Source organism: Pelodiscus sinensis, chromosome 7 (assembly GCF_049634645.1).
Source record: "Pelodiscus sinensis isolate JC-2024 chromosome 7, ASM4963464v1, whole genome shotgun sequence".
Lineage (NCBI taxonomy): Eukaryota > Metazoa > Chordata > Testudines > Trionychidae > Pelodiscus > Pelodiscus sinensis.
In genome coordinates, this window is record NC_134717.1 from 72,086,543 (window position 1) to 72,113,970 (window position 27,428).

At 47.2% G+C, this 27,428-nt stretch overlaps 1 long non-coding RNA gene across 4 annotated transcripts; it reads right to left on the reverse strand.

Moving 5' to 3' along the window:
* Positions 1-14,543: 14,543 nt before the first annotated feature.
* LOC112544927 (uncharacterized) lies at positions 14,544-25,051 on the reverse strand. Of its 4 annotated transcripts, none has more exons than XR_003088307.2 (4): positions 24,914-25,051; positions 21,436-21,563; positions 20,826-20,925; positions 14,544-14,640 (listed from the first exon to the last, which is right to left on the reverse strand). It is a non-coding gene; the product is annotated as an uncharacterized LOC112544927 (long non-coding RNA). The 4 variants fall into 4 exon arrangements; XR_003088306.2 differs by lacking the exon at positions 24,914-25,051 and adding an exon at positions 23,959-24,006; XR_012905402.1 differs by lacking the exon at positions 24,914-25,051 and adding an exon at positions 23,080-23,218.
* Positions 25,052-27,428: the final 2,377 nt, after the last annotated feature.

Sequence of the window (27,428 nt, forward strand, 5' to 3'; positions counted from 1 at the left end):
CTGGGTCTTTCTCAGTCATGCCTTCTGCCACACACTGATTTACTTCTCTGCGGCTGCCTGGGGTGCCAGAACACACTGCTGGGGACGGTGACAGGACTGTTTTTGTGGCTTCCCTTTGCTGCTCCTTCACTAACATAAAACAAGAAGCTCACCCAATGAAATTTATAGGCAGCAGATTTAAAACAAATTATTCACAGTCCTCTCGTGGAACTCTGCCAGGAGATAGTGGAAAGGCTGAAACTGCAACAGGGTTCCAATAAGAACAACGTAAGTTCCAGGAGAATAGGTCCATCAGTGGCTGCTAGCCAGAATGGGCAGGGATGGTGGCCCTCGCCTCTGTTTGCCAGAAGCTGGGAATGAGCCACAGGGGATGGATCGTGATGCTGCCTCTTCTGTTCCTTCTGAAGCACCTGGCATTGGCCACTGTTGGAAGACAGGCTACAGGGCTAGATGCACCTTTGGTCTGCCCCAGTATGGCCAGTCTGATGTTCTTATATAGAGCTGAAAAGTATCTGCTCCCTGCTGTAACCCACTAGAACCCACTCCCTCTCCAGAGCTGAGATAGAGCCCAAGAGTCCTGACCGGGTCAGTAGCAGTTAGTAACAAAGTAATTATACATTAAAATTTGAAGGCTAACCAATGTCCTTTAAGTACTGTAATTTTGCCACAAGATGTTAGAATATGTTAGTGTTAGAGCTGAGTGGGTTTAATATTTACATAGGTTTTCTTTTATATAGGAATTAGATACAGTGTTCCTGCCAGCTATCTGCTAAGTTGTTTGTCCAAAAAAAAAAAAAAAAAGTAGAGTTTTCCAGTGTCTTGGTAGCCCCTGGATAGAGATGATGTGTGTGTAGGGGATGGAAGATGGGGTTTGTTTCCCACTCCTTCCCCATCTGGTGCTTGGCTTGTACTGAGCATGCTTAATAACACAGCGGAAGCCTCTTTCCTCAGTCCCCCATGCTCTCACTCTCTCCCCCTCCCCAACAAGTCATGCACAGGTCTCTCCCTACCCCACACGAAAATTTGAAATGGCGCCCTGCTCCTCGGTGATGTTCTGGGCCCTGGGAGGGCCAAGCGAAGAACAATGACTGTGTGATAGAGCTGCAAGTCGGGGACATGGCAACCGACAGATGGGATTGAGAGTTGCAGTTTAAATAAAGCCAGCCTTGGTTGCCCTCTGGGCCTCAGGAAATATTTTCAAAATTTCATTCCATTTCCTAAAATAAAAGGGGGGATACTAACAGGGAGGCCTCCCAGGATGGGAAGCACATTTATGTGAATGACATTAATATTCCACCATGGTTCTCTGTCTGCCCAAATCTCTCACTACTTTGGCTGGGATGGACTTCAGCTTAATTTTGACCAAATTCTCCATCCCATTGGTGATGAGTATCCATGCACATTCTGTGTCTTTGGCTTGCCAGGTAAAACACTGATTAGCATAAGCACTTCTGTGGGCCCAGAATTCCTGACTTTGCACAGTTGCTTTTATATCCCAAGAGGTGATTTAGTAAATTAAATATGGAAGCGTTCGGTTTAGCTCCAAGAACAAGAGCAGTGTCAGAATACATCTTGCACTCTATGCAGTGTTGTTATAGCTGTGTTGGTCCCATGAGAGTAGAGGCATAAAGTGGGGGAGGGAATAGCTTCAATATACCAGTTTGTGTGAATGACAGAGACAAGCTTTGGAGCTTACAAAGAACTCTAAACCCAAAGGAAAACTCAGTGTAAGCTTGAAAACTTCTCTCTCGCTAACAGACATTTAGATTTAAAATAGGGGTGGGGAACCTTTTTTGAGTAAGGGTCTGCTGACCCACAGGAAAATTAGATAGGAGCTGCACACAAGGGAGAAGCAAAAAAAAAAAAAAAACCCACCAAAAAACCAAAAACCAAACCAAAAAAACAACCTATGTGGCCCCTGACTGAGAAGTAGAAAGACATTCCTCACATTCCCCTCGCACACCAGAGCCTGGGAGGCCCAGGCAAGGAGATTTTTTTGCTCCAGTCCTGAGGGACAGGGAGAGCCCGGAGCCTCTGGGGCTGGATCCAGGGCCATGGGCCTGAGGTTCCCCACCCCTGATTTAAAAGTAGACAACCTTCTACAACAGAATTTCAAAACCCAATTACAAAGGGAGATAGTTGAACTGGAGTTCATTTCCAAGTTCAGTACAATCAACTTAGGACTGAATAAGAATCTTAGCTGGTTAACACACTACAAAGGCAATTTCCTCTCTTTTGATTTGCACATCAACTGCTGTGAATGAGCCATTTCCACCCTGACTTGATTAGCCTTATTTACATAAGTACCCTCTTCTTTTGTTGTCCTCATATATACCCCTGCCTCTCAACTCTACTCCAAGGGTGTGTCTAGACTACATGCCTCCTTCGACGGAGGCATGTAGATTAGCCAGATCGGAAGAGGGAAATGAAGCCGCGATTAAAATAATCGCGGCTTCATTTAAATTTAAATGGCTGCCCCGATCTGCCGATCAGCTGTTTGTCGGCAGATCGGGGGAGTCTGGACGCGATGCCCCGACAAAGAAGCCTTTCTTCATCGACACAGGTAAGCCTGGTTTCACGAGGCTTACCTGTGTCGATGAAGAAAGGCTTCTTTGTCGGGGCATCGCGTCCAGACTGCCCAGATCTGCCGACAAACAGCTGATCGGCAGATCGGGGCAGCCATTTAAATTTAAATGAAGCCGCGATTATTTTAATCGCGGCTTCATTTCCCTCTTCCGATCTGGCTAATCTACATGCCTCCATCGAAGGAGGCATGTAGTCTAGACACACCCCAAGTCACCTGATAAAGTGGGTTTTACCCATGAAAGCTTATGCCCTAATAAATCGGTTAGACTCTAAGGTGCCACAGGACTCCTTGTTGTTGGCTTGTTGTTGGCTGAGACCCCTTCCTCCTTTGTCGATCTTGCGCTGTTTGGCCTATACTGGCGCCATGTATGAACTGATTTGTATGGATAGCATAACTAAAGGCTCTGGAGCTAGATCAAACAGCAGGGGTGAGAGGAAATGCTACTTAAATGTAAAGAAAAGTAAAATATTTTGCAATATATTTCCACGTTTTTACACCCCATTTCCTCCAGACACAAGAAAGGTGGTTGCATTAAATGACAAGTATAAAAACTATTAGGTGCTGGTGCACCGCTGGCATACTGTGTTGCCTTATTTGCAGAGAACAGTGCAGAGAACGTCCCCAGTATTTGCATGCTAATCACTGTCCAATTGCTGTCTAATTCTTTACCGCAGGATCTGGCTCCGGCTGTGGAAGAAGGCTGCTTGCTGTGCTTACTCATTATAGAATACTTGGAAAAGTTCCCTGTTGCTTTAGCAAAGTCTGTGCAAAATAAAGCAGGCTGAAATAACAAAGGAGACACATTCAGATAGCAGTGTCAGGCTGCTTCAGAGGTTGCTTCAGCCAATCCCCTGAAAGCATTAACTTTAAGTATAAATTATGATGCGTTTCATCGTTTAGTCATTAGCTCTCAAATCAGACTATGCAAGGACAAAAGGACCCTAGTAGCTGAAGCAAAGAAGCACAACAAATTGGTTTATAAAACCATTGATGCCTCCAGAGCTATAGAGCTTTGTGGTTTCTGTTTTGCCATTTGATGCAAAAGGCCTCTGTTTGCTGAGGCTGCACAGTTTGGGGAAGCCAGAGGGGAGAACCCACTGCCTATCCTTCAAATCATGTACATGGAAAAAAATAAAAAATCCTTGTATTTAATTCAAAACCCTTTTCAAGTGTGGCTGGGGGAAGACTAATTACACCTGACATTCAAAAAGCCAGTGGGCATTATTGTAACGTGACGGGAGTCAGAGATTCCAAGGCCAGCAGGGATGACTGGGACCATCCTCCTGCATCCTAGTAAAGGCCACAGCCCGGATTCCCCACAATAATCCCAGAGCAGCTCTGGTAGGAAAACAGCCAATTTTGATTTACCAATTTTCAGTGATGGAGAATCCACCCGGGGATGCTTAGTAAATTGTTCCAATAGTTATATATTCTCCCTGTTGAAAATGGATGCCTTAGTTCCAGTGTGAATTTGTCTAGCTTCAACTTTCAACCACTGGAGCGTGTTAGATCTTTCTCTGCTAGATTACAGAGCCTGTTATGAAATAGATGTTCCCTGTGCAGATGCTTTATAGGCTGCAATCAAGTCACCCCTTAATCTTCTCTTTATTAAGCTTAATAGACTCAAACACTATCAGTAAGGCTACATTTTAGTCATTGGTACTTTTAGTAAAAGTCATGGCCAGATGACAGGCAGTAAAGAAAAATTCATGGTCTGTCACCTGTCCATGACTTGTACTATATGCCCCTGACTAAATCTTGGGGAAGGGTCCGGGGGCAGCTCATGTGGGACCCCCACTGGTGCTGGATGGGGGGAGGGTTGGTGGGGCTGGCAGGCTCCCTACCCAGCTCTTTGGAAGCAGCAACACATCCCTCTCTCAACTCCTAAATGAGCTCCGTGTGCTGCCTCTGGCCCCAGTGTTGGCTCCACAGCTCCCATTGGCCAGAAGCCAAGGTCAATGGGAGCTGTGGGAGTGGTACCTGCGGGTGAAGGCAGCATGAGGAGCTAGGAGCTGAGGGACAGACTTGTTGCCACTTACAGGGAATCCCCCAATGTAAGTGCCGCCCAGAGGCCTCACCATCTCCCACCCCTTAACTCCCTTCCACACTCAAACGCCTGCTGCTGCTGGGGGAGGATGTGAGGGCCTGAGATTGTGCAAGCCACTGCAGAAATCCTGGAGGTCCTGGAAAGTCAATGGACTCCATGGCTTTCATGATAAACTCTCAGCCTTCATGAAAAGGCAGGTCTTCTATTCATTTAATCATTCTCCTAGATCGTCTTTGAACCCCCTCTGATTTATCAGCATCCTTCTTGGATTGTGGGCGCCTGAACTGGACATTTTATTCCAGCAATGGTCACTCAAGTGCCCAACACAGAGATAAAATAATCTCTCTGCTCCTGCTTATGCACCCCAGGATCCCATTAGCTCTTGTGGCTACAGCATCATTCTGAGAACTCATGTTCTGCTGCTTATCTACCACAAACACCAAAACAGCATTATTACTTCCAGGATAGAGCTGCCCATTCTGTAAGTATGGTCCCTATACTTTGCTCCTAGATGTCTTTTAGTGCAGCTTAATGTAAAGATAGAAATGTTGTTTGCTTCAGCCTAGACACGAAGCGATCCAGACTCCTCTGAGCAAGCCAGATTACCTCTTCTGGGGGCCCAGAACTATTAGATTTTGTGGGCCACCCCAGACTCCTGGGTGGGTCCAAAATGAGAATATCAGAGTATAGGAGAGGACTGTGGGTTGAGGCAGGGCCTTGGGTAAGGGACGGGGCCCAGAACAGGAACTGGGTGTGGGGGTGAAGGGTCTGGGAGGGAGCTAGGGTGTGGAAGGGAACACAGAACAGCAGATGGGTCAGGATGCAGAGTCAGGAGGGAAGTGGCTGGGGGCTCAGGCTGGAGCTGGGGTGCAGGGTGCTGGGCAGGAGTCTGGCAAGCAAATAAAGAATGTAGGGGCTTTTGTGGCTGCAGACCAGGGCTTTGGGGTAAAGGGGCCTGGCAAAAAGATCTGTACTTCTAGGGCCCCCCTTAGCCTGAAGCCCTGGGCTACAGTCTCTTTAGCCCCCTTCTTAATCCAGCCCTAGCTCTGTCCTTTTCCTCGTGGACTTGTCCCCCCCCTTTTTTGTCTCATCAGCAAACTTGACCAGTGATTTTATATTTTCTTCTGGGTCATTGATCAAAATGTTAAATAGCATAGGGCCAAGAATTGATCCTGGAAGGACTCCACTGGAAATACCTACTTGAAGACAGTTCCCTCATTCTCAAGGTATGTAATTAAACACTTACCTATTGATACCTAGAAGATTGGCCCAGCATTACTCTGGCTCTTCACTTAATTAATTTTTGTTCTTCTTCATTTAAATCATTGCACGGGGGGTTCTAATGCCTTATAGCAGCGTTCTCCAACTGTGGATTGAAACCCCAGAGTAGAACCCCGTTTTAATGGGGTCTACAAGGCTGGTGTTAGACTTGCAGGGGCCTAGAGCTGAGGCTGAAGCCAAAGTCTGAGCCCCACAGCCCAGGGCGATAGGGTTGCCAGGTGTCCGGTATTGACCCGGACAGTTCAATATTTTCACCTCCTGTCCGGTAAAAAAAATTCGGAAAATACCGGATACCTAAAATGTCCTAAAATGTATTCGGAAAATACCGGACACCTGGCAACCGTACGACACACTTAGCAACCGGGCCCAGCCCCAGCCCCTGCCCCCCGCCAGACCCCCCCAGATTCCCCACCAGGCCCCCATTTACCTGGTTCCACAGGGGCTTGCCTTGTGGCTGGAACAGAAAAACAAAATGGCCACCGGCAAAAAAGCCTCTTCTTAAAGGGGCCATGCTGATTTTTATTTTCTATTTATTTTTTATTTTTTTGCTTAATAACTGCTGTCGGGGTCCTTTGCGCCCCCCCCCCCCCGGTGTTTTTTTTGGGGGGGTTCGGTATTTTTGATTAAACCATCTGGCAACCCTAGGGCCAAAGCCTAAGGTCTTTAAGGCCCTGGAAAGAGGAGTAAGGTAACATGCCTCCTCCTGGCCAGGGCCGAATGCCTGGGCTTCAGCTTTGCTTGCCTCCCTCCCTCCCCTACCCAGGATGTCTAAACTAGGGTGTGCTCAGGCTCAGGCCCACAGGATCATTTTTATTGCCAGAAAGTGGGGGCGGAGGAGGCGGGGGAAGGGCAATGAAATTTCAGAAGTGCTGCCTTAAAGAAATCAAAGTATATTGTGCAGGCCCACTGCTGGGGGAGGGAGGGCAAAGGGGGAAGTTGCCAGTGTAGACATAGCCTGGGAGGCACACAGGGCTGGCTGCGCCAGGCCTGGCCCTTCTGGAAGCAAGTCGGAGTATGACCAAACAACGCACTCTTTTAAACACAACAACAGAAACCTGTTGGAAAAATGAACTTGCATCTATGGCTTGTTACTGGGCTGTGTTGCGTGGAGGAATACAGCAGTGATGATTGCTGAACAATTCACTCTGGGGCTCACTCTGAGGCATCCGCTCTTTCGCTCATAAATCAGCTCGTGTGTTAATAAATTGAATGGTAATGTGAGCTATAGCCAATTATCTCATAATTATTCCCCTATGTTCAAGGTGCTTTCATGGCTTCATCGTCTTGCCAAAAATAAATGATGTGTTCAGGGAATGCAGTATTCAACTCCTTCGCTCTCTGGGGCTCGCGGCTGGCTCTATCCTCAGCTAAGGACAAGGAAACACTATGGGCCAGATTCTTTGAGGCAGCTGAGGCATGAACAGTGCAGCATGGTGCAGAGGTAGCTTTAAGTCTCCTTTGCATTCCCCTAAGTCCTGGGCTAACTGGTTTCCCAGTGGAGGTTGCTCTAAAGGCTAGAAGACTGGCATTCTGAATTTTATAATGAATTTTTGACATTTTATATTAATAAAGTCCCTAAATACCATGCCCCAGGCTTGGCTCCCTCCGATCTCTTTGGGTCAGAGATGGCCTGTAACCAGTAAAGCAAAAGGCGAGATGGCTGGAGAGCTGGTGGTGGGAGACCCTTGTTTGACCAGGCCAAATGGAACACAGAGGCTGTGTCTAGACTGCACCCCTTTTTCGTAAAAGGGATGCAAATTAGACATATCGCAATTGCAAATGAAGCGGGGATTTAAATCTCCCCCGCTTCATTAGCATAAAAATGGCTGCCGCTTTTTTCCGCCTCGGAGCTTTGCCAGAAAAAAGCGCCAGCCTAGGCGTGGATCTTTCGGAAAATAAAGCCTTTTCTGAAAAGCAGCCACTTTTCCGGAAAAACTTGCCAGCTGTCTACACTGGCCGCTTGAATTTCCGCAAAAGCACTGACGATCTCATGTAAGATTGTCACTGCTTTTGCGGAAATACTATGCTGCTCCCGTTTGGGCAAAAGTCTTTTTCCAAAAAACTTTTGCGCAAGAGGGCCAGTATAGACAGCAGAGATTTATTTTCCGCAAAAAAGCCCCGATCGTGAAAATGGCGATCAGGGCTTTTTTGTGGAAAAGCGCGTCTAGATTGGCCACGGACACTTTTCCGCCAAAAGTGCTTTTGCGGAAAAGCGTCCGTGCCAATCTAGACGCGCTTTTCTGAAAATGCTTTTAACGGAAAACTTTTCCGTTATTAGCATTTCCGGAAAATCATGCCAGTGTAGACGTAGCCAGCCAGAATGTCTACAATTGTATTCAGTTTCTCTCCAGGAAGCACAGATGATTCTTCACCTCAGCCCCTTGCATCTTCTAGAGTGGAACTTTGCTGGGTGCTAGAAAGCGCAGTTAATAAGGCAGCCTTCAATCAAAGCATTTTTCTTGTGCTCTGATGCAAAGATGAATAAATAATTGTACAACTTCTGCTATCTCCTGGGGCTCTATTTCATAATGCACTGACTCTGCATATCTCCTCATGATAATGGGTCATCTTTTACATTATGAATTACATTAGTTGAGTTAACTCATCATTTGTTCATGCCCATTTCAAGGATCTCATTTCAGTTTATAATTCATCTGGAGTCTGAAGAAAATGAATATTTCAGAATGTGAATAATGTTCCCCTTCTGGTCCGTCTGCGTCGCAGAGACTATCTGACACAGCCCTTTCTGAAGATAGTCTGTCCTTTTTCATTTTCTGTCTCGTCTACAAAACAATGAGGAAATTTTTGTATCGTTCAGAACAACAGAAATCCTCCTTCAACCTGCCGACACTGTGCAACACTCCACTGCGGCGCCTCCTGCTGCTCACTCTGGGAATTAGCTCTGCTCAATGCTGGAATGCCGTCTTCCAGCTCGTGTCTCACCTGCTGATACTTGCTTTCTATTAATGGCTCCACTGCCTTACATTAGGATCCGCATTCCTCCTAGACCGCAGCACCCTTCCCTCTGGGTACTGCCCCACGGCAGTGCTCCAACACTCTGGGGTCCACCCCCTCAGTGAACCCCTCTCAACCACCTATACCCACCTTGCCTCAGTGACTCTATTGCCAGTCGTCATCTAGCCCCTTCTCTCAAGGCAGTGCCGGATTAAGGGGGGGGCTAGCCAGGCAGCTGCCTGGGGCGCCAATCTATGGGGGACACCTGATGGCAGCTGTATGGGGCGCAGCGCACCCAGCCGTACGGCGCCCCTTAGAGCTGCAATCAGGTGCCGCGCATGGGGCGGGGGCGGGGCTGCGTATGCATTGCGTGCCCACTGCCCGGGGCGCATGAATGGCTTGAGCCGGCCCTGCCTCAAGGGCAAACTGCAGTTTCACTCATCATAGGAAAGGGGTGTGGACCTGCTTCCCTGCAGCCCTAGTGCCCCTGTCGCTGGGCGTTAGCCTGGGACTGCTCAGTCTGGAGCTCCCTGACTCACCTTGCCTGTGGTACCCTGGCTAGCAGGCAGCTCGACCCTTCTCCCTCCAGGGCTGGAGCGAGAGTGAGCTCAGCCTGGCCAGCCTTCTTTTCTACAGCTCTCCTGAGTTCTGACTAGCTGCCACAGGTCCTCTCATGATTGCCCCAAGCTACAGCCCTCTCCCAGGGCTGTTTTAACCCTTTTTATGCCTGGAGTGGGACGACCACCCCACTACATCCTCCAACTCTGTGTAACTACTGACTGTTTCGACTAACATAGTCATTCCAAAGCTGGTTGTGGGTGGAACTCCTGCTTTTGTGATAGATGGGTCCTGAGTTCTTCTTCTATTTTCCCTCATCCATTATCTGGTTGCTGTGTGTGATGAAATGGGAATATCCTGCAGTATTTTTGTAAATCCCAGGCATGACTCAGTTCTCCCTCTGTATGTGGCATTGCATATGGAGTTTCCACCTTTCCTGGGAGAGCAAAGGAGACAAAAGAGATATAGCCTGTGGCTATATCTACACTATGGAGTTTTTCCGGAAAAATTCCACTGCATCTAGGGATCATGTCTCCTCTTCTGACATTTTTTGCAGGAGAGCAGATGTGCTCTATCAGAAGCCCTGTAAACCTCATTTCACAGGGAAGAAGCGCTCTTCCGAAAGAGGAGGTTTTTCCAAAATTTGACCCAGTGTAGACGGGTCAAATTTCAGAAAAGCCTCTTCTGAAAAAACAATTGGAAAAAGCAAGTTGTGGACCTTTTTCTGAAAAAGAAGTGTAGTGGAGACATAGCCACAGAGAGACAGACAGAGAGAGTGACATCTTATTGTTTGGAAGGAATTAATATAACCATTAAAGAGCTGTCTGAAACCTACCCAAATCTACAGAGGGTCCAGCAAGACAAAGATACTGCCCCCCGCCACCACCCCCAAAAAAACAGAACAAGAAACCGAAACACAAACAATTGATTTGGACCACAGGAAACATTTCAAATGTCATTTTGCAATATTTCATTTTGATAATGTGGATTTGAAATGAAATATCAACATTGTTCAGACTGGTCTGACTTGGATTCTTTTTTCCGTTGAAATGATTCACTGAACTTGACCTGATGTCACAAATCATGTCAGTGTTCTGAAAAATGCATTTTTGGGGCAAATTTTCCACTCGCTGGAAATGTTTTGCCCAGCTTATCTTAATGCAATGAAAGAAAGAACCGAAGCCCTGATCTACCTTCTGCCTTCAAATCGTGCTTGCTCTAGGGCTTCCTTGAACATAATACTACAAGCTTTGCATCCTGTGGTGCATGAAATCTGGATGTCACAGCTAACATAGTAAGGACTGGAAGAACTGCTTAGAATGTCTGATGGACATTGCAGGATATCTGCAAAGTATAAGGGTCAGTTGGTTGGAGACGGGTAGTGTATAGAGCTACATTTTTTTAAAGTTGTTTTCAGCATTATCTCACGCAGCCTTGGCTCTCGTGTTAATTTACCACTACCTAGGTAGGTGCTTGGAGATTGGTGATATCTGAAGCACTGTTAACTATTATTTGGGGAGAGAGGATAGTTATTCCCATCTAAACTTATTTGCATTCACAAGAGGGAAGCAATCACATGGAAAACAACAGAAATGTGAAGGCTAAAATACCCTTCTCTGACCCTGTGAATGTGATTATTTGAAAGAATTACTTTTTCTTGGCAGCTTCAGCCAAGCTGTTCCAGGGTTATTATCTTGGATGATAGGCTACTGATTCAAAGTGATCAATATGCCTTCCAGAAGTCTCTGTCACATCTTTTTAATGAATTATTAGTAGGAGTAATCTGAGCTATTATGAATCCCCTAATTTTTTTACTGCTCAAAGACTTGTCTGCTGAAAATGTGCTATGCAAAACAATAATTTGTTCTGCACATCTGTTAAAATGATTTTCTGAGCATAGGGATGCCTCCTTCTTTTGAAATGCTGTGGAAATAACAGCACCACAGAGCCTGGTTTTTAGACCACATCTGAGAAGTAGTAGGAGATGAGCCAGGCAGAAGTATTTGAATAACACCCAGTTTCTGCCCATGACAAACCTTCTGAAAGGTTTGTCCATTCATATATTAAAAATGGGGGGAGAAAATTTTAAAGCATCAAGAAATGAGCATGAGACAAAGGAATCTGACAGGGATTTCAGAGTTAATCTCTCTGGTTTTCTGTTGAACGAGGCTAAAGGTGAAAAGGAAGGTGAAATGACACGGAACTTAGGGTGTGTCTAGATTACATCTCTTTTTCGAGAAAGGGATGTAAGTTAGGCATGTCGATATTGCAAATGAAGCCGGGATTTGAATTTCCTGCACTTCATTTGCATAATGGAAGCTGCCGCTTTTTTCGAAAAGGGGCCTTTTCGAAAAAGAAAAAAAAAAGCCCAGCAGTTTAGATGGGGATCTTTCGAAAATAAAACCCTTTTCCAAAAGGTTTTTCAAACAATGAGGTTTACAGGATCTTTCAGAAAAGCATTTTATTTTTGAAAGATCCCCGTCTAAACTGTGTGTGTGTGTGTGTGGGGGGGGGGGGTTCGAAAAAGCCCTGTTTCGAAAAAAAGTGGTGGCCGCCAGTATGCAAATGAAGCATGGGAAATTCAAATCCCGGCTTCATTTGCAATATGGACGTGCCTAATTTACATCCCTTTCTTGAAAAAGGGATGTAGGCTAGACACACACTTAGTGTGCAGACTGAGTCAGTAGTTCAGATGTTAAAAAAAAAAATACAGCGGTCACCTCCAAATTAGGACAATGAATTCAGCTAAAAGTAGGATTGCAGGGGGATGCTGAACTGTATGCTGCAGGGAGTCAAATGGATGAGAGACTTTGCAAATGTAAGACAGAAACAGGAAAGAGAAGTCTGGATCACAGTTGGCTTTATGGACCATTTGAATGAGCAATAAGCCGTAACAGCTTGGAGTTTGATTCAAATGCTCCTTGTTCCCAAAGCTGAAAGCTCGTTATAGCACCTAAGTCTCACTTTCTGTTAAGCTGATTTACTGTAACTGTTGGTCTGGCCTTTACAGTTTTCAAGATTGTCTTGCTCCTTGTCCTGCATCTGTGTGAAGATCTAGGGTGTGAGTCAAGTCCAACAGATGTCTTCCTGAACCTGGCCTCTTCTGTCCCAGCTGTGCTGCTGGCCAAGTGGCAGCAAGGCATCAAAATGGAAAAACCTAGTTAGTCTTCTCGTATTTCCTCATGAAACTGAGCAGCCACCAAACTCTCTCAGACATAACAAAGATGGGGGGGAGGAGATGTTTCCCCTTGCTATGGAAGGCTTGCCTATGTTTATGGAGAAAAGAGCTATTATACATGTTCTCCCTAGTACAGGCAGTCCCCGGGTTACATGGATCCGACTTACATCGGATCCCTACTTACAAACGGGGTGAGGCAACCCCGCACTAGCTGCTTCCCCCCAGCAGACCAGGGAGATACGAAGCTAGAGCCGCCCCCAGCAGACCAGGGAGACGCGGAGCGGCTTTTCTCAGCAGACACCTCAGCTTGAGAATAAAGGACTGAGGGAAGGGAGGTGTGGGAGAATAAAACTGAGCTCTGGAGAAATGTTTGGCTAGAGTTTCCCCTACAATATGTACCAGTTCCGACTTACATACAAATTCAACTTAAGAACAAACCTACAGTCCCTATCTTGTACGTAACCCGGAGACTGCCTGTATTCTACAAACAGCTGTTTGTACATGATTTCTCTAGTATTCTCTCTAGTGGTCTTTACCCATATGCAGAATATGCAGTTGGGTAGGGCACCTGAAAATTTGGGGCATCACTGGGTCTTAATGTCCATCCATCCACCTTTTCCTATCCCTGTTCTGTGGCTCTGCTTCCTCTGTAGAGGATCTAGTACACTTAATAGATCTGGCAGGTTTTTTCACTTTTAGCAGAACATTGATTCTGGGAAAGGGCCATTCAAGTGGTAATAAAGCCATTTAACAGGCATTTGCCAACCTCAGGCACACACTGTCAGTCTCTGAATTGACTGTGGTAATTTGCAGGACCTGAGTTTGAAATTTGCTTTAAAACGATTTCATTAGCGTGTTGCTGACAACTATAAAATCACATCTCTCAAAGTTCATCACCCCTCCTGGGCTGCCATTGGGGCACCAATTTAATAGCATTATGTAGGGCCCCATACGTCCTGAAGATGGCCCTGGGTGTAGCTATGGGGCAGCTCTGGAGCTAGGCATACCAGATTGAATACGGTCACTTCTTTGCTGAAGGATGTGGCTGGAGCTGAACATAAAGCTACACTAGCTGCAGACAGAAATCATATTGGCTTGGCTTGGTTCTTTCGCCTTCACTGGCCTTTTAGTAGTTTCCAAAGACTTTCCCTCTGCTTGTTCTCCCAGGCCTGTTCTGCGATGCTAGAGCTGCTTTGCTTACTTAAAAGAAAGCTACAGGCCAATAGCAAGGGACGGAGACGTTTCTCCAATTCTAAGGGGAAAACTTGTCTTATAAACGTATGAGTCTTTGTATTTTGTTGTCGGCATTGAATTTCCTGCCTCTCCATGGGTGCCCCTGCATTGACTGGGCACCACAGCATTGTTAATTGTCCCTTCAGGAGAGGTGACATGAGGGAACAAGGAGTGCTAGCCTCACGAGGGACATGCACTTGTGCCGAGCACCTCTGTGCTACTGCTGCTGAAGAACATCAGGGCACTAATTGCTTCCGAGCCCTAATTGCTCTCTCCCTGCTGTGTTTATTGATAGGGTTCAACTCCATTTTCTCCAGTAGTCTCTCATGGATCGTGCAAGTGTGCATGCAACTGGTTTGAATTACAAATGTTTCAGAAAGCAAAAAAGCAGACAGATGTCCACAGCTTAATGAAGACAACAACAACAAAAGAAAAGAAAGCCTCATGGCATGCACATTGGGACGCTCTTAAGCAGAGCAAAATGTGTTGCTTCCTCCCTTGCGTTCCTCTGGCCAAGTTATCCTTTGCAAAATGAAATGGTCGTGTTTCAAGCATCAACTGGGACTTGCCTGGGGGCTGTAGGCACTTGCCCCTTCTTCTGCTTACACTGATTTTCTGGCTATTTCTGCATTACAGCTTTGGATGAAAACGCAGGCACCCTTTTGTCTTGCCTGCCAAACGAAAATGAACACAAGCAAAGCATGTTGCTGGTCATGTTGTTCAGATAAACCGGAAAAGAACGTGGATGCTTCGCTTCTGAACTTGCTGCCAGATCTCAGTCTCTCATTTCACATCTTGAAACTGTAAGGAAAGAGAGTTCTTTGCAGTTAGTCTTTTATATAATGCTTTTACCTCACTCAAAGGTTTTAAAAGAAGGGTGGCAACATGAGAGAAAATGGGCCAAATTTTAACCTGGATGCAGAGTAAATCAAATTATTTAGGGCCTGATCCCGCAAAGAATGTGGCTTCCAGAGTCCCATTCAGTTCAATGAGATTACCCGTGTTTAGAGCCCTGAGCGGATACAATGTTTGTATCTGCTTCTGTAGCTGCAAAAATGAGCCACGGATATCAGCATCCACATCTGCAGATACGGATACCCATGGATATAAAGCAGATATCTAAAAATTTGCTGGGTTCTAGATACAAAATCCGCATCCGTATCCACAAAAATGGCCTGCCTACATCCACATCTGCAGATTTGTGGTGCGCTACTCATGTGAGTAAAATGCTTGAGGAGAGCAAGTGTTTGCCCTTAACTTTCAACACGTTCTTTGTTCACTTACTGCTACCAGTTCATTCCAGGGAAGGCAGGCAGGAACTGTCGTCTTCTGTAAAAATATTTGACGAGAAATTTTAATAGAAGTGTATCTGTCTGAGATTGTAAAAAGAATTCTGCTCCTTGTCAGATACCAGCACAGTGGCCAGGATTTTAGAAGATCTGTGTAGGTTGGACATAAGCGTCTTTTAAAAATCTGAGCATTAGTATCATCAGTGGAGTTGCTGGCAGCTGAGAACCGTTGAAAATCTGGAGTAAAATTCTGTGCTGCTTGGAGCACACAAATGGACAGCTTAGGTGAAGTTGCTTCCGTGGCCTTCCTAGACTTGTGATTTAAAACTACTTCTGTTTTTGTTAAGAGGACATCCATTAAACATGTCCTGGGTTGATCTCTTATCCCACAGCCATGATTGCATGGGCTGCTTGATGCTTTGCACATCCATACTGAACCATGTATTCTGAACTACTAGTCTTGGTTACAATTTGTGAATGGATCTCAATTTCTATTTAAAACGATTAAAATGTTTTATGCCAAACTGTGTTCGTCTCTGGTTAGCTGTGCATGTTGCTTTGAATAGTCAATTTTAAAGTCAAACTGCTCTGTCCGGATGCAGAGGACATTTGGTGTTTCTCTTTGACAAACGTCTCTCTTACAATCTGGTTGAGAGTGTGAACACTTGTGGCTATAAATTTAAAGGTTGTGTACAGCCATACAGCGGCGACGTTTACTCGATAGTCATTGTTCCAGTGAACATTGCCAGCAAAAACCTTACAATGAATCACTCAGATAGCAGGTAAAAAGTTGAGATCTTAATTGATGTCTCTGCAAGAGCATGAATTTCACTCAACTCACAGGCTACACAACCTTATCAATGTATAAGAATATAAATGAAATATTGGGAAATAATTTCTGGCAGAATTTCCCCAGCTCTAGCATTGGCCCATATGGGAAGCTGGATGGGGAGTCCACCCCACACAAGACTGGAAGGGGATAAGGTGTCTAGGGTGACCAATTTTACTACCCAGGCTACACCTGGAGGAGGATCCAAGAAGCAGAGATTAATCAGAGGAGCTCAGTGCAGGTCAACACTACAAAGACAGGTTGATATGATCTACCAAATTTGAGTAACGTTGGTAGCATAACTCAAATAGATGTAGCTAAGATCTACTTTCCACAGGGTCTGCACCGTGTGTGTGTGTGTGTGTGTGTGGCGGGGGTTGACAGAAAAAACTCTCCCAGTGACTCCCCTTAATCTCCTCGTTCTGCTGGAGTACCGGAGTTGACAAGAGAGTGATCGGCGGTCAATTTAGTGGGTCTTAACTAGACTCGCTGAATGGATGGCCGGTGGATCGAAAGCTGCAGTGTCGATCCACCTATAGTGGAGACAAGCACTCAGATGCACAAGAACAGGAGGGTCCTGTATGAAGCTGAGAGCAGCTAGAACCAGCAGGGCAGGGTAGTAGTTTACTCTCACTTCCTGGGAGATGTATCTGGGTTTAGAGCAGTGAATAGCCGCCAGTTACCTGCTGGGAGCAGGGATCTGGGGCTGGCAAAGCCAGAGTGTCAGGGGAGAGCTGGAACGGTAGGGAAAGGCTGTGGGGAAAACCAGCAAAGCATGGGATAGTGCAGTCTTGGCTGCCGAAGAGAGGGTACCTGAACTGGAACCTGGAGTAGAGGATGGGCCTGGGTTCCTCTACCAGCTACTAGGATGCTGCATTGACCAAGCAGCAGAGACTAGATTGCCTGGGACAGTTTGACCTTGAAGAAGAGGCCCAGAGTAATCTGGCCACCAAGTTCCAAATGGGAAGCTGTAGCTCCCGGATGATTGCTTGAGAGACTACCAGAGGAGGGTGCGGCACTTGGAAGGAGCTAATCCCCAGAGCTGCCAGGAAAAGGTGATTTAGTGGCAAGCGGCTCCTGTAACAGAGACTTGACTTGCTAAAAGGGGGGCATTGCCAGGTGTACAAACTTAAACTGAACCGAGGAGACTAGCCTGAGCCTACGTTCTCAGCTGAACTCAAGCAGAGTGCAAGCGCTTTTCATCCTTAGTGACTGGAAACCCTTTCGCTTTCATCTCCATTTGCCGTTTTGTACCTCAGAGCTCTAGTGCGAAGCAGCAGGGTTTGAAGTTGCCAGCCCTGGCCTTCTTCTCTCTCTTGAGGGATGTTGCAAAAACATCCCTGCCAAGGCTGTTTCTGTCTGCTCTCAAGATACTTCAGCCAAGTAAACTTCCTGCTTATAGACACCGTAACTGGCCTCACTGCACACAAGCATTGTCAAAGTACAAGCCTTGAAAGGGAGGGTATGCGCCAACCTGTCTCCAGCCAGCCAATGGCATCGCTTTTCCTCCTGGCTTCTCCTCCATCTCAGTTTGGACTATGTCCTGCCAAGTGCTGAATGCTTTCCCCTTCTACTTTCAACAGTAGCCCTTGCAGGGCTGGGGCTGTAGAGCCTGGCTTTTAATACGTACAGTTTTTACTTATGTGATTTCTCCAAGTGGAGACATTTGTCCATATGAAAGCCAACTCATAAATCAGCAGACGGTGACAGGTATTAGGTGGTAAAGCAAATATGTTCTTTTGTTAAACGAATTATTTGAGAATTAATACACGCTGTTATGAAATAAAAGGGCTCCATGTGTCAGCTACGCACTCAGCGCAGAAATTGGGAAGAAGTGGACTGTGTGCATCTGCTGTCGTCTGGCAGAATGGAGTTTTCACCTTTCCAATGGGAATTTAGCAGCCACTTTCATGTAGAGTGTCAGAGGCAGTCTGCCTGGGGTCCCAAATGCTCAGGAGAGGGAAGGGGAGAGAGAGAATTGTGTAACTGACAAAGGGAGATCAGAACCCACCACTTCACAGGGCTAATGGAACAAAAGTGGCTAGACTTTCAGGGAATACACATGCAAAGTTAGGTTTAATAAAACAGTGTGGAGAGTGAATGCAAGCAAAGGCATTTTTTAAAAAGGGTAGACCAGTCAGCCTCACCTCAGTCCCTGGAAAAAGTGATGCACAGGGGCATCTTCAGAGCCAATGCATGATCCCTGGGAAATATCACACTAAGACTTGAGGAAGAGGAGGAGGTCCCGGATGATTGGAAAAAGGCAAATGTAGTGCCCATCTTTATGAAAGGGAAGAACGACAATCCAGGGAACTACAGACCAGTCAGCCTTACCTCAGTCCCCAGAAAAATCATGGAGGAAATTCTCAAGGAATCCACCCTGAAGCACTTGGAAGAGAGAAAAGTAATCAGGAATAGTCAAATGGATTCATCAAGAGCAAAGATGGGGAAGGTGGTGGACATGATAAACCTTGACTTTAGCAAAGCTTTTGAGATGGTCTCCCACAGTATTCTTTCCTCAAGTTTAGGAAGTATGGCTTGGATGAATGGACTGTAAAGTGGGTAGAAAGCTGACTAGATTGTCAGGCCCAACGGGTAGTGATCAACGGCTGAGAGTCTGATTGGTAGTTGGTATTAAGTAGAGTGCCCCAAGGATCAGTTCTAAGGCTGGTTTTGTTCAGCATCTTCATGAATGACCTGGATGAGGGATGGATTGCACCTTCAGAAAATTCAAGGATGACTAATGTAGAAGGATAGTGATAGAAATGTAGCCGTGTTAGTCTGGGGTAGTTGAAGCAAAATGCAGGACAATGTAGCACTTTAAAGACTAACAAGATGGTTTATTAGATGATGAGCTTTCGTGGGCCAGACCCACTTCCTCAGATCAAGTTTCTTCAGAGGTAGATATGTTGTAGGGTAGGGATAGGGTCCAGAATGACCTAGACAAATTGGAGGATTGGGCCAAAAGAAATCTGATAAGATTCAGCAAGGACAAGTACAGAGTCCTGCACTTGGGATGGAAGGATCCTTAGCATTGTTATAGGCTGGGGACCGACTAGCTAAGTAGCAGTTCAGCAGAAAAGGACCTGGGGATTACAGTGGCTGAGATGCTGGATATGAGTCAACAATGTGCCCTTGTAGCCAAGAAAACTAATAGATTATTAGGGTGAATTAGGATGAACATTGCTAGGAGAACTAGGCTATGTCTAGACTGCAAGCCTCTTTCGAAAGAGGCTTTTTCGAAAGATACTTTCGAAAAAGCTTCTTTCAAAAAAGAGTGTCTAGACTGCAAGCAGTACTTTCGAAAAAGCAAGCCGCTTTTTCGAAAGAGAGCACCCAGGCAGTCTGGATGCTCTCTTTCAAAAAAGCCCTGTTTGCATTCAAGAACGCCTTTTTTCGAAAGAGCACTTTTGAAAAAAGGCGTTCTTCCTCGTGAAATGAGGTTTTCCGCCATCGAAAGAAAAGCCGCGTTCTTTCGATTTAATTTCGAAAGAACGCAACTGTAGTCTGGACGCAGGTGAAGTTTTTTCGAAAAAAGGCTACTTTTTTCGAAAAAAACCCTGCAGTCTAGACACAGCCCTAGAGAAGTGATTATTCCCCTTTATTTGGCACTGATGAGGCCACATCTGAAGTATTGCATCCAATTCTGTGGCCCCCAGTACATAAAGGATGTGGATGGATGCATTGGAGAGGGTCCAGTGAAGGGAAACAAAAATGATGAGGGGGTTGGAGCACATGACCTATAATGAGTGGGTGAAGGATTTGGGCTTGTTTAGTCTGCAGAAGAGAAGAGAAGGGGGGGGGGGATTTGATAGCAGCCTTTAACTTCCTGAAGGGAGGTTCCAAAGAGGATGGAGAAAGACTGTTCTCAGTAGTGATGGATGGCAGAACAAGGAGCAATGGTCTCAAGTTGTGGTGGGAGAGGTCCAGGTTGGATATTAGGAAAAACTATTTCACCAGAAGGGTGGTGAAGCACTGGGATGGGTTCCCTAGGGACGTGGTGGAATTTCCATCCCTAGAAGCTTTTAAGTCCTGGCTTGACAAACCCTGGCTGGGGTGATTTAGTTGGGGTTGGTCCTGCCTAGAGCAGGGGGTTGGACTCGATGACCTTCTGAGGTCTCTTCCATCCCTAGGATTCTATGATTCTATGACCTGGGAAAGGGTTACAGGCAGACTGGAGTGGTTTTTGTTCTGATTTCAAAATGTTAAAACCCTGATAGTTTCTCTCCCTGTGATACTATAACATGTCTAATTCTTGAAATGGAAAGATTTAAATAACCCCATTCTCCTCTTTGCAGCTCATGTTTCTTGTTTCCTTTTGGTAATTTCTCTCAGTTTGGCAATGCATATATGGTCAACTGCATCTGCTATTGACATCAGTGGAAAGACTGCCATTGGGAGCTGTACCCATAGCATAGGCTGCTGCAGTAGAGCTTGCTCGTCTGGTAATAGAGATTCCCATCCCCTGAGAGCCTCTGCGGCTTCAGAAGGTCAAAACCCTGCAGGAACATTGGGTCTGTGCAGGCTTTGTCACGTAGACCAATCGGTCCTTCAGCCCTCACAGAGAGTGTGCCAATCAAAGTGCATCCTTCGTGCGGTTCTGGCACCCGACACTCAATCAACACGGCACACTTCAGCCCAGAACCCATGAGCAATCTGCCAGCCTCAGCCTCCCAAGTAGGTGGGAATCACAGGTGCTTGCCACCATGCCTGTGCTATATAGACTTTGTATTGATCTTTATTACGAGTTTCTTAATATCCTCTATAATAAAATGCATCCTTTCCCTACACCTATATAGCCCCACTTGCTGCGTCCTGTCATGTGGAAATGACCCTTTTCATGTCCTAACAGAAAAAACATTGTTTACCTTTAATTCCTTGTAGTTGTCAGTGAGGCGCATCGAAAAGTGCAGCTGTCCCGAGTACGGTGTCTTCTGGTTTCAAAGCTAGTGGCAGAGACTCCGTTTCCTGCAGGACCAGAAGGAGACCAATCACCTTGCAGCAGGACTTGTATTGGTCTGTGCTAATTGGTGTTACATAAAATCCTGCTCTTCAGGGGAGACCAGACCTTGTCACCAGCCTCTTCTCAAGATGGAGCTAAGATCACACCAGTCTCTGAGCTCATGATCTACCATAATCTACTGCCCCACCCTTCTAAAGAATCCACCTCTCTAATCAACTTGTGACAAGTAGAGGGATCCAATAAATCCCCCCCCCCCCCAAGCTTAAATCCTCCTTGTTTTCTCAGGGAAATCACCTGTCCCTGTCCCTGTCCCAAAGATATGTTTTCCCCATCACCTGTCCCCTATGTGCTATGGAGGATGCAGAGGGCTAACTGAGGTTCCTGCTGAGTCCCCTTTGCACTTGAGAGCTGGGACTGGCCTTTGTACTGAGCATTCTCAAATGATTCTTAATGGACTTGTAATAAACACGATACATCTAGTTTTAGAAAAGGAATGAGCCCAGTTGCATTTTCACCTTGCACTGTAATGTGGTTTTCATAAACAGGGCTTTTGTTCTTATTCTATCAACAGTGATGTAGCACTTCAGCACCAGACTTCTCTGCGCCACCGCTGCTGTCCAATGCCTCACTTCCAAGAGAAGCGCTGTAATTAAAGTTACCGGGCAAAGTCTTTAATCGTGAGCTGAAGATTAACACCACGTAGGTAGGTCCTGCATTGCCCTTTGAAGGTTAAACCGCACTTTGTTTTTGTGCAGTGTAATTTTCATGGTACACCAGCTGCCATTTGATTACTATTGAATCCATCATTAAAACTCACAAGGTAGGAGATGAATTCAAGCTGTGGTTATGACAATGCATTATGATCATGGAGGGAGCAAGGCCATGAGGCAAGCCAACCTCAACCTATTTAAATATTTCCAAGATTAATCATGAGACACTATTTGTTTCAATCACTATAAAAGGGTCTATGCATCTGCTGAGGAATTTGCCCAGGAATTGGTTCTCAGCCCAGTAAATACTAAGGCATTAGTGAGTGCAGTTAAATTGGCATTCTGATGAATAAGCCAAGCCCACAGTCACACAAGCCTGTAGTAAACCTGAATGGCTGATTTATGACCTACGAGCTCTCATGCCTTTGGAGCATCTAAGGAAGTAAGATGCTGCCAGTGGAAAAAAAAATATCTCCAGCCCAAATAGCTGAGTTTTACAGCAGCAGCCTTTACACTGTCTGTAGCTGTTATGGTGGCAGATTTCTCTCTGCAGTGGTGGGCAGTATTGAGGGATTCAAAAGTCAGGGCTGCCGGGCAGAAGAATTACTTCACTGAAATAGGGGTCCCTCTTCCTGTGAGATCCAGCTCACTGGCTCGTGTCCCTGTAGGCCGCCACCAGCAGCAGTGCAGCTGGAAGAGAGGCGATACCATACTACACCACCCTTCCTTCTGTGCTGCTGCTGGCAGTGGCGTTGACTTCTGAGCTGGCTCTTCTCCCAGTAACAGCCACTCTCCAGCCCCTCCATGTGGAAAGCAGCACTGCCCCCAGCAGCGTTGCAGAAGGAGGGGTGTCAGTAGCAGACCATGCTGCATGCCCCCTGCGTTGCTGCTGGAGGCGGGGTTGCCACCGAAGCCAAGTACCTGACTAGCTGCCACCAATTCCCAACAACACCACATAGAAGGCAAGGCCACTGCCAGTGGTAGCACGCAAGGAAAGGAGGCAGATGGAAAGTGGAGATGGTGCATCAGCAGGATGCTGCTGTCCTCCTGTCTCAAGGGAACAAGGGTGTGTCAGAGACTTGGATTCCCCCAGGACACCCTGGGACAGACTTGTCTTCCTCTCGGGACCACCAGTATCAGACTCCCCACCCCATGTCGGAGGCGCTCCTGCCTCCATTTCCTTCATTTGCTTCTGACAACTGTTCCTTAGCAGCTTCTCATTGTCAGATTTCTCTGTCTGTTTTGGGAGGCTGGGTTCTTCCATCCCCATTGGGTTGCATCTCTGACCCCACAGAATAGCAGAGCTCCTTACAATGGGTAAAGTATCCTCGGTGCCTGGGGAAGGGGCTTGATTCTAAATGGTGTAGAGGGGGAGGAGAGAAACAGACTCGTCCTCCAACTGGGGCCAATCTCAGCGTATTTGGCAAGTTTCAAGAGGGTGCCCATTACCCCATGGCAGACAGTCTCAGAGGGAAGGTGGATCGTTTCTTCAGGGGTCCCGTTGCCTGACTTCTGCAGTGTGGCTTTTCTACTGGGTCCCATTTTCTCACTCTGGCATAGCAGCAGTTTTGTAGACCTGGTAAATCGCTCCCTGGCCAGCCAGTCAGTCCTTGACTGGGTCCCTGATGGACAGTTGTAGCTAAGCCTGGCACACCTGGACCTGATGCAGACGTTGACAAAAACTGGGGAAAGCGGCAGGACAGGAAAAATAGAGCAGTGTGCATGCTGTAGAAATGAGCCTGCGCCCCTCCCTGGGACTGAGACATTGTGCTTAAGGTGGATCTGATTCATTGATCATGGGGCTTGAGAAAGGGATTGTCATCGATTGTCTTTGTCTCTCTGGACTGGGACAATGTTCACTGTCTGGGCTGGTTCCATCCTTTCTGAACTCCTGATTCACCAACAGCTCATCGGGACGCAGACAGACTCCCCCTTGCCTGTTGTTGGCTTGAAAGCCCTGGGTCAGAGGAAGGGAATGACTGTGAGGACATGGAATCTGCATGCCAGAAAGAGAGAAGAGCTGATTCCCTTTGGGCCGCCTAGTTCTCTAGGAAGGAGTCTATGACTCTTCTGTTGGGCATGGGGCGGGGGATTTCAGGCTCTCACTGCCAAAGCCAGCCAGGGCCCTGAACTGATGTTCTAGCTCCTTCCCCCGTGTCTAAAGGAGGAAGGACCCAACATAGCACTGCCCCAAATGCCCTGACCAAGGGTGGCCCACTGGGGTTCAGTCTAGGAGAACAGGCTGGGAAATGGATTTCCAGTCTCTCCTTTCCAGTTCTCCCAAGTGCTAAAGTAAAACTGCCCCCTGCCCTTCCTGACCACACTCACCTCCAAGATATACTAGAGCCTCTTTATGGCTGGAGACTTTGCCAGCAACTCCTCCTTGTCAATAGCCCCCTGCTCAACCAATCAGCCTCAAGACTCTGAGAAATGGGAGGCTGAGAGATCTCAGCAGATGCCCCAGGTCATCACAAGAAAGGATCAGTCTCAGAGCACTATTCCAGCCCCACCTCTGTGAGATGGCCTTCCACAAAGCCATAAGGATGAGGGGTGTCTCTGACATTGCACCTCTGTCCTCCTGATGTCAGGGTCCCTCTGTGAGGTCACCAGCTTCCCACCACCTTTCTCCAATAAGCCTTTGTGATGTCACTGCTGCACTTACCTCTCCCTTGCAAAGCTGATGCCCTGCCCCTAGCAGCTCCTTGGGACTCATTGATTTATCAGGATAAAGTGACTCAAATGAGCTACAGACGGACAATTGTTCATAGGCATGACTCAGCAAGCATTTGAGAAGAATGGGCATATTAGAGAGAAGCAGGAACTACGAGAGACGATAATTGCAGAGAAGCAGCACAAACAATCTAATAGATGATTGCTTGTGACTTGTGTGGTCTTCCCTGTCAATAGCCTCCTGCTTGGCCAATCAGCATTGGGACTTTGGGAGCTGGGAGGTGGATGGGGACTCAGCAGAACGTTCACCACTGGAGGAGATCAGTCTCCGATCACTATTCCAGCCCCACTTCTTTATGACAGCAACCCCCCTTCTTGGGGGAGGCTGGGAGGAAAGGAAAAGGGAGAAAAGAAGCAGGAGAAGAGAAAGAGGGAGGGAAGGGGGAAAAGGGAAGCCTAACAGGACAAACCTCTGGTGCCCCCAGCGATTCTAAGGGACAAAGTCCTTGGTAGGAAATCAAATCACCTTGATGTACTGATTTCTATGCCTAGAATTCAGCTGGTACCAGGTGGCTCAGACTGAACAGGTTCCAAACCTTTCTGAGATTCTTACCTTCTAAGCAGGGACTACAAATCAGTAGCGAGCAAAGAGAAAACTTTGACACGGTTCGTCCTTGTGCTCACGTACATTAATCCTCGTTCTCCGTCCTCAAGGAGAGAGACCTTCAGAAGGAGCCTTGCTGCTGCAAAGCCACAGGAGTCTCTGAGTTTGCCCCTGCCTGGCAGCTCTTTCCTGCCTGGCTGATGTCAGGATCTCTGTATGAGGTCACCGCCTTCCCACCACTGTCCCCCAATAGGCTGAGATCCTGCAACAGGCCTTTGTGATGTCACTGCCACACCCACTCCCTTTTAAGGCTGGGTCCTGACCCTGGGCTAGCCTCTTTGGATGTCTGAGCGGTTTCCCCTGACTCATTCCACTTTCTTTAGCCCTCATTGGGCTCTTTGCTGCTCCATTTTCAATTTTTCAACATCTTTTAAAAAACGTGGCCCCTAAAACAGGCTGCAATATCCAATCTCAGTCTCACAGGAGCCTCCTTGCCCTACTCATTCCTCTGCTTATATGGCTTTAGCCATATTCACCCCAGCATCACGGCTGGGAGTTCCTGTTGCCCAGCATGACCCCTAAATCCATCTCCGAGGCACTGCTTGCCTGGGTACAGTTCCTAATCCTGGGGGCAGGGCCTGCATGCTTTGGGGTGAGGGTAGGGCATTGCATTTGGCTCTGTGAAAATCTGTTTTGTTCACACTGGTCCAGCTTCCCGAGGGATCCAGATTGCTCAATGTCACTGCCCTGGCCTCAGCCTTATTTACCACTCTGCTCATATTTTGTCACCCACAAATTTCACCAGCAGCGATTTCATATTTTCTTCCAGATCAATGATAATTATTTAAACAGCTAGTTCCTGAGAGCCTCTTTAGACCCCTAGTACCAGGCATCTGCCCTTCTGTGAATCTTTTCCAGTTCTACAGTCTGCTTTTTGAAATGTGTCACCCATGACTGGTCAGAATATTCTGGGTGCAGGCGGTCGGTGGACGTATATAGCGGCACAATGGGATTTTCTGCTTTATTTCCTCTCTCTTTCCTAATAATCCCACACGCCAATCGCCTTTGTGCTTGCTGCTGCACAAGGAGTAGAAGCTTTCGGGGAATTGCCCATGATCCTTGTGGTGTGGTAGCAGCTAATTTAGAACCCATTGTTGTATATGTATAACTGGGATTATCTTTTCCACCGAGCATTAATTCACATTTCTCAACGTTGAATTTCATTTGCCATTTTCTTGCCCAGCCACCCAGCTTTGTGAGATCTCTTTGTAGCTCTTCGCAGTCTACTTTGGACTTAACACGTGTGCAGATCTTTATATCCCCTGCAAACCGCGCCACCTCCCTACTCACCTCATTTTCTAGATTATAAGTGAATACGCTGAAGAGCGCATGTCTGTACCAGAGCTGCCCCAGCCATAGGATGGTTCAGGATGGCCGTTCCAGGGCCTGTGCTTTGGAGAGGTGGAGGGCCCACAGCAGCCACCCCAATTGTCCTATGGATGGGAAGGTCCCCCATATGGGGATTAGTCTTCAGGGGCAAGGGTGACCTGGGGGATCAGCTGGGGGATTACCTGGGGCCAGCAGCAGGGGTCAGGCCCCTGTGTACTCCCCACAGTGGCATGAGCCATGGGAAGTGGAGGGACATATGCAGCAGCCTGCTTCACTCCACTGCCTTCTCCCAGTGGGGCCGTCCCCCTTCACTGTGGTGCTGGGTAGCAGAGCGACCCGGTCCCGGCTAGCTCCGCTCTGTCAATGGTCTGGCTCAGGGGAGCAGTGCACAGCAGGCTGCTGGTTCCTGTGGCTCCTACCACCAAGGTGAGTGCAGGGGCTGGACCCCCTGTGCCAGGCCCCCCACTTATTCCCTGAGTTGTGCCAATCCGGGGGCAAGACTTTTGGAAAGGGAAGCTATGGGGGTGGGAGAGGGTGGAGAAGGTGTGGGAAAAGACAGAGTGGGGTGGAGCAAAGGTGGGGCTTGGAGAAGGGTAGCATGGACTACACCGAGGGCAGAGCAGAGGTAGTGTGGGGTAGAGAGGGACTTCGTCCCTAGCGGTATGTAGGGGCTGGGACGGTCCTGCCCAGTGCAGATTTTGGGGGAAGCCACTGGTCAACTTCCTCCTCTGTGAGTACCTGTGAGTCACTTGTCTGTGCCAGAGCTCTCAGCTCTTTTAAGAGGACAAGGATGACTTGAGCAGCACTGACATTTGGAGCAGGAGGACAGAGATCCTGGAGCACCAGAACTTGGGCTTGGTAATTATCGATATCAGCAGTTTCCAACCACTGGTCTGTGGACTGGTGGCATGCCTTGAACCTACTGGCTGCCTGGCCATGGCAGATCTGGGGGCCAGGGTTTGGGTACACTGCCCAGCGCCTCCCCTCCTGTCTCTTACACTGAAAGATGTACCAGAAACCCAGTTCAATCAGCCAGCTAATCTGGGTCTGCAGCTGCTTTGTACTGGCAGATCCTGCTGCTAAATCTGTCCCCAAACATGTATAATACATTCACCGCCTTTCTACCACACCAGAT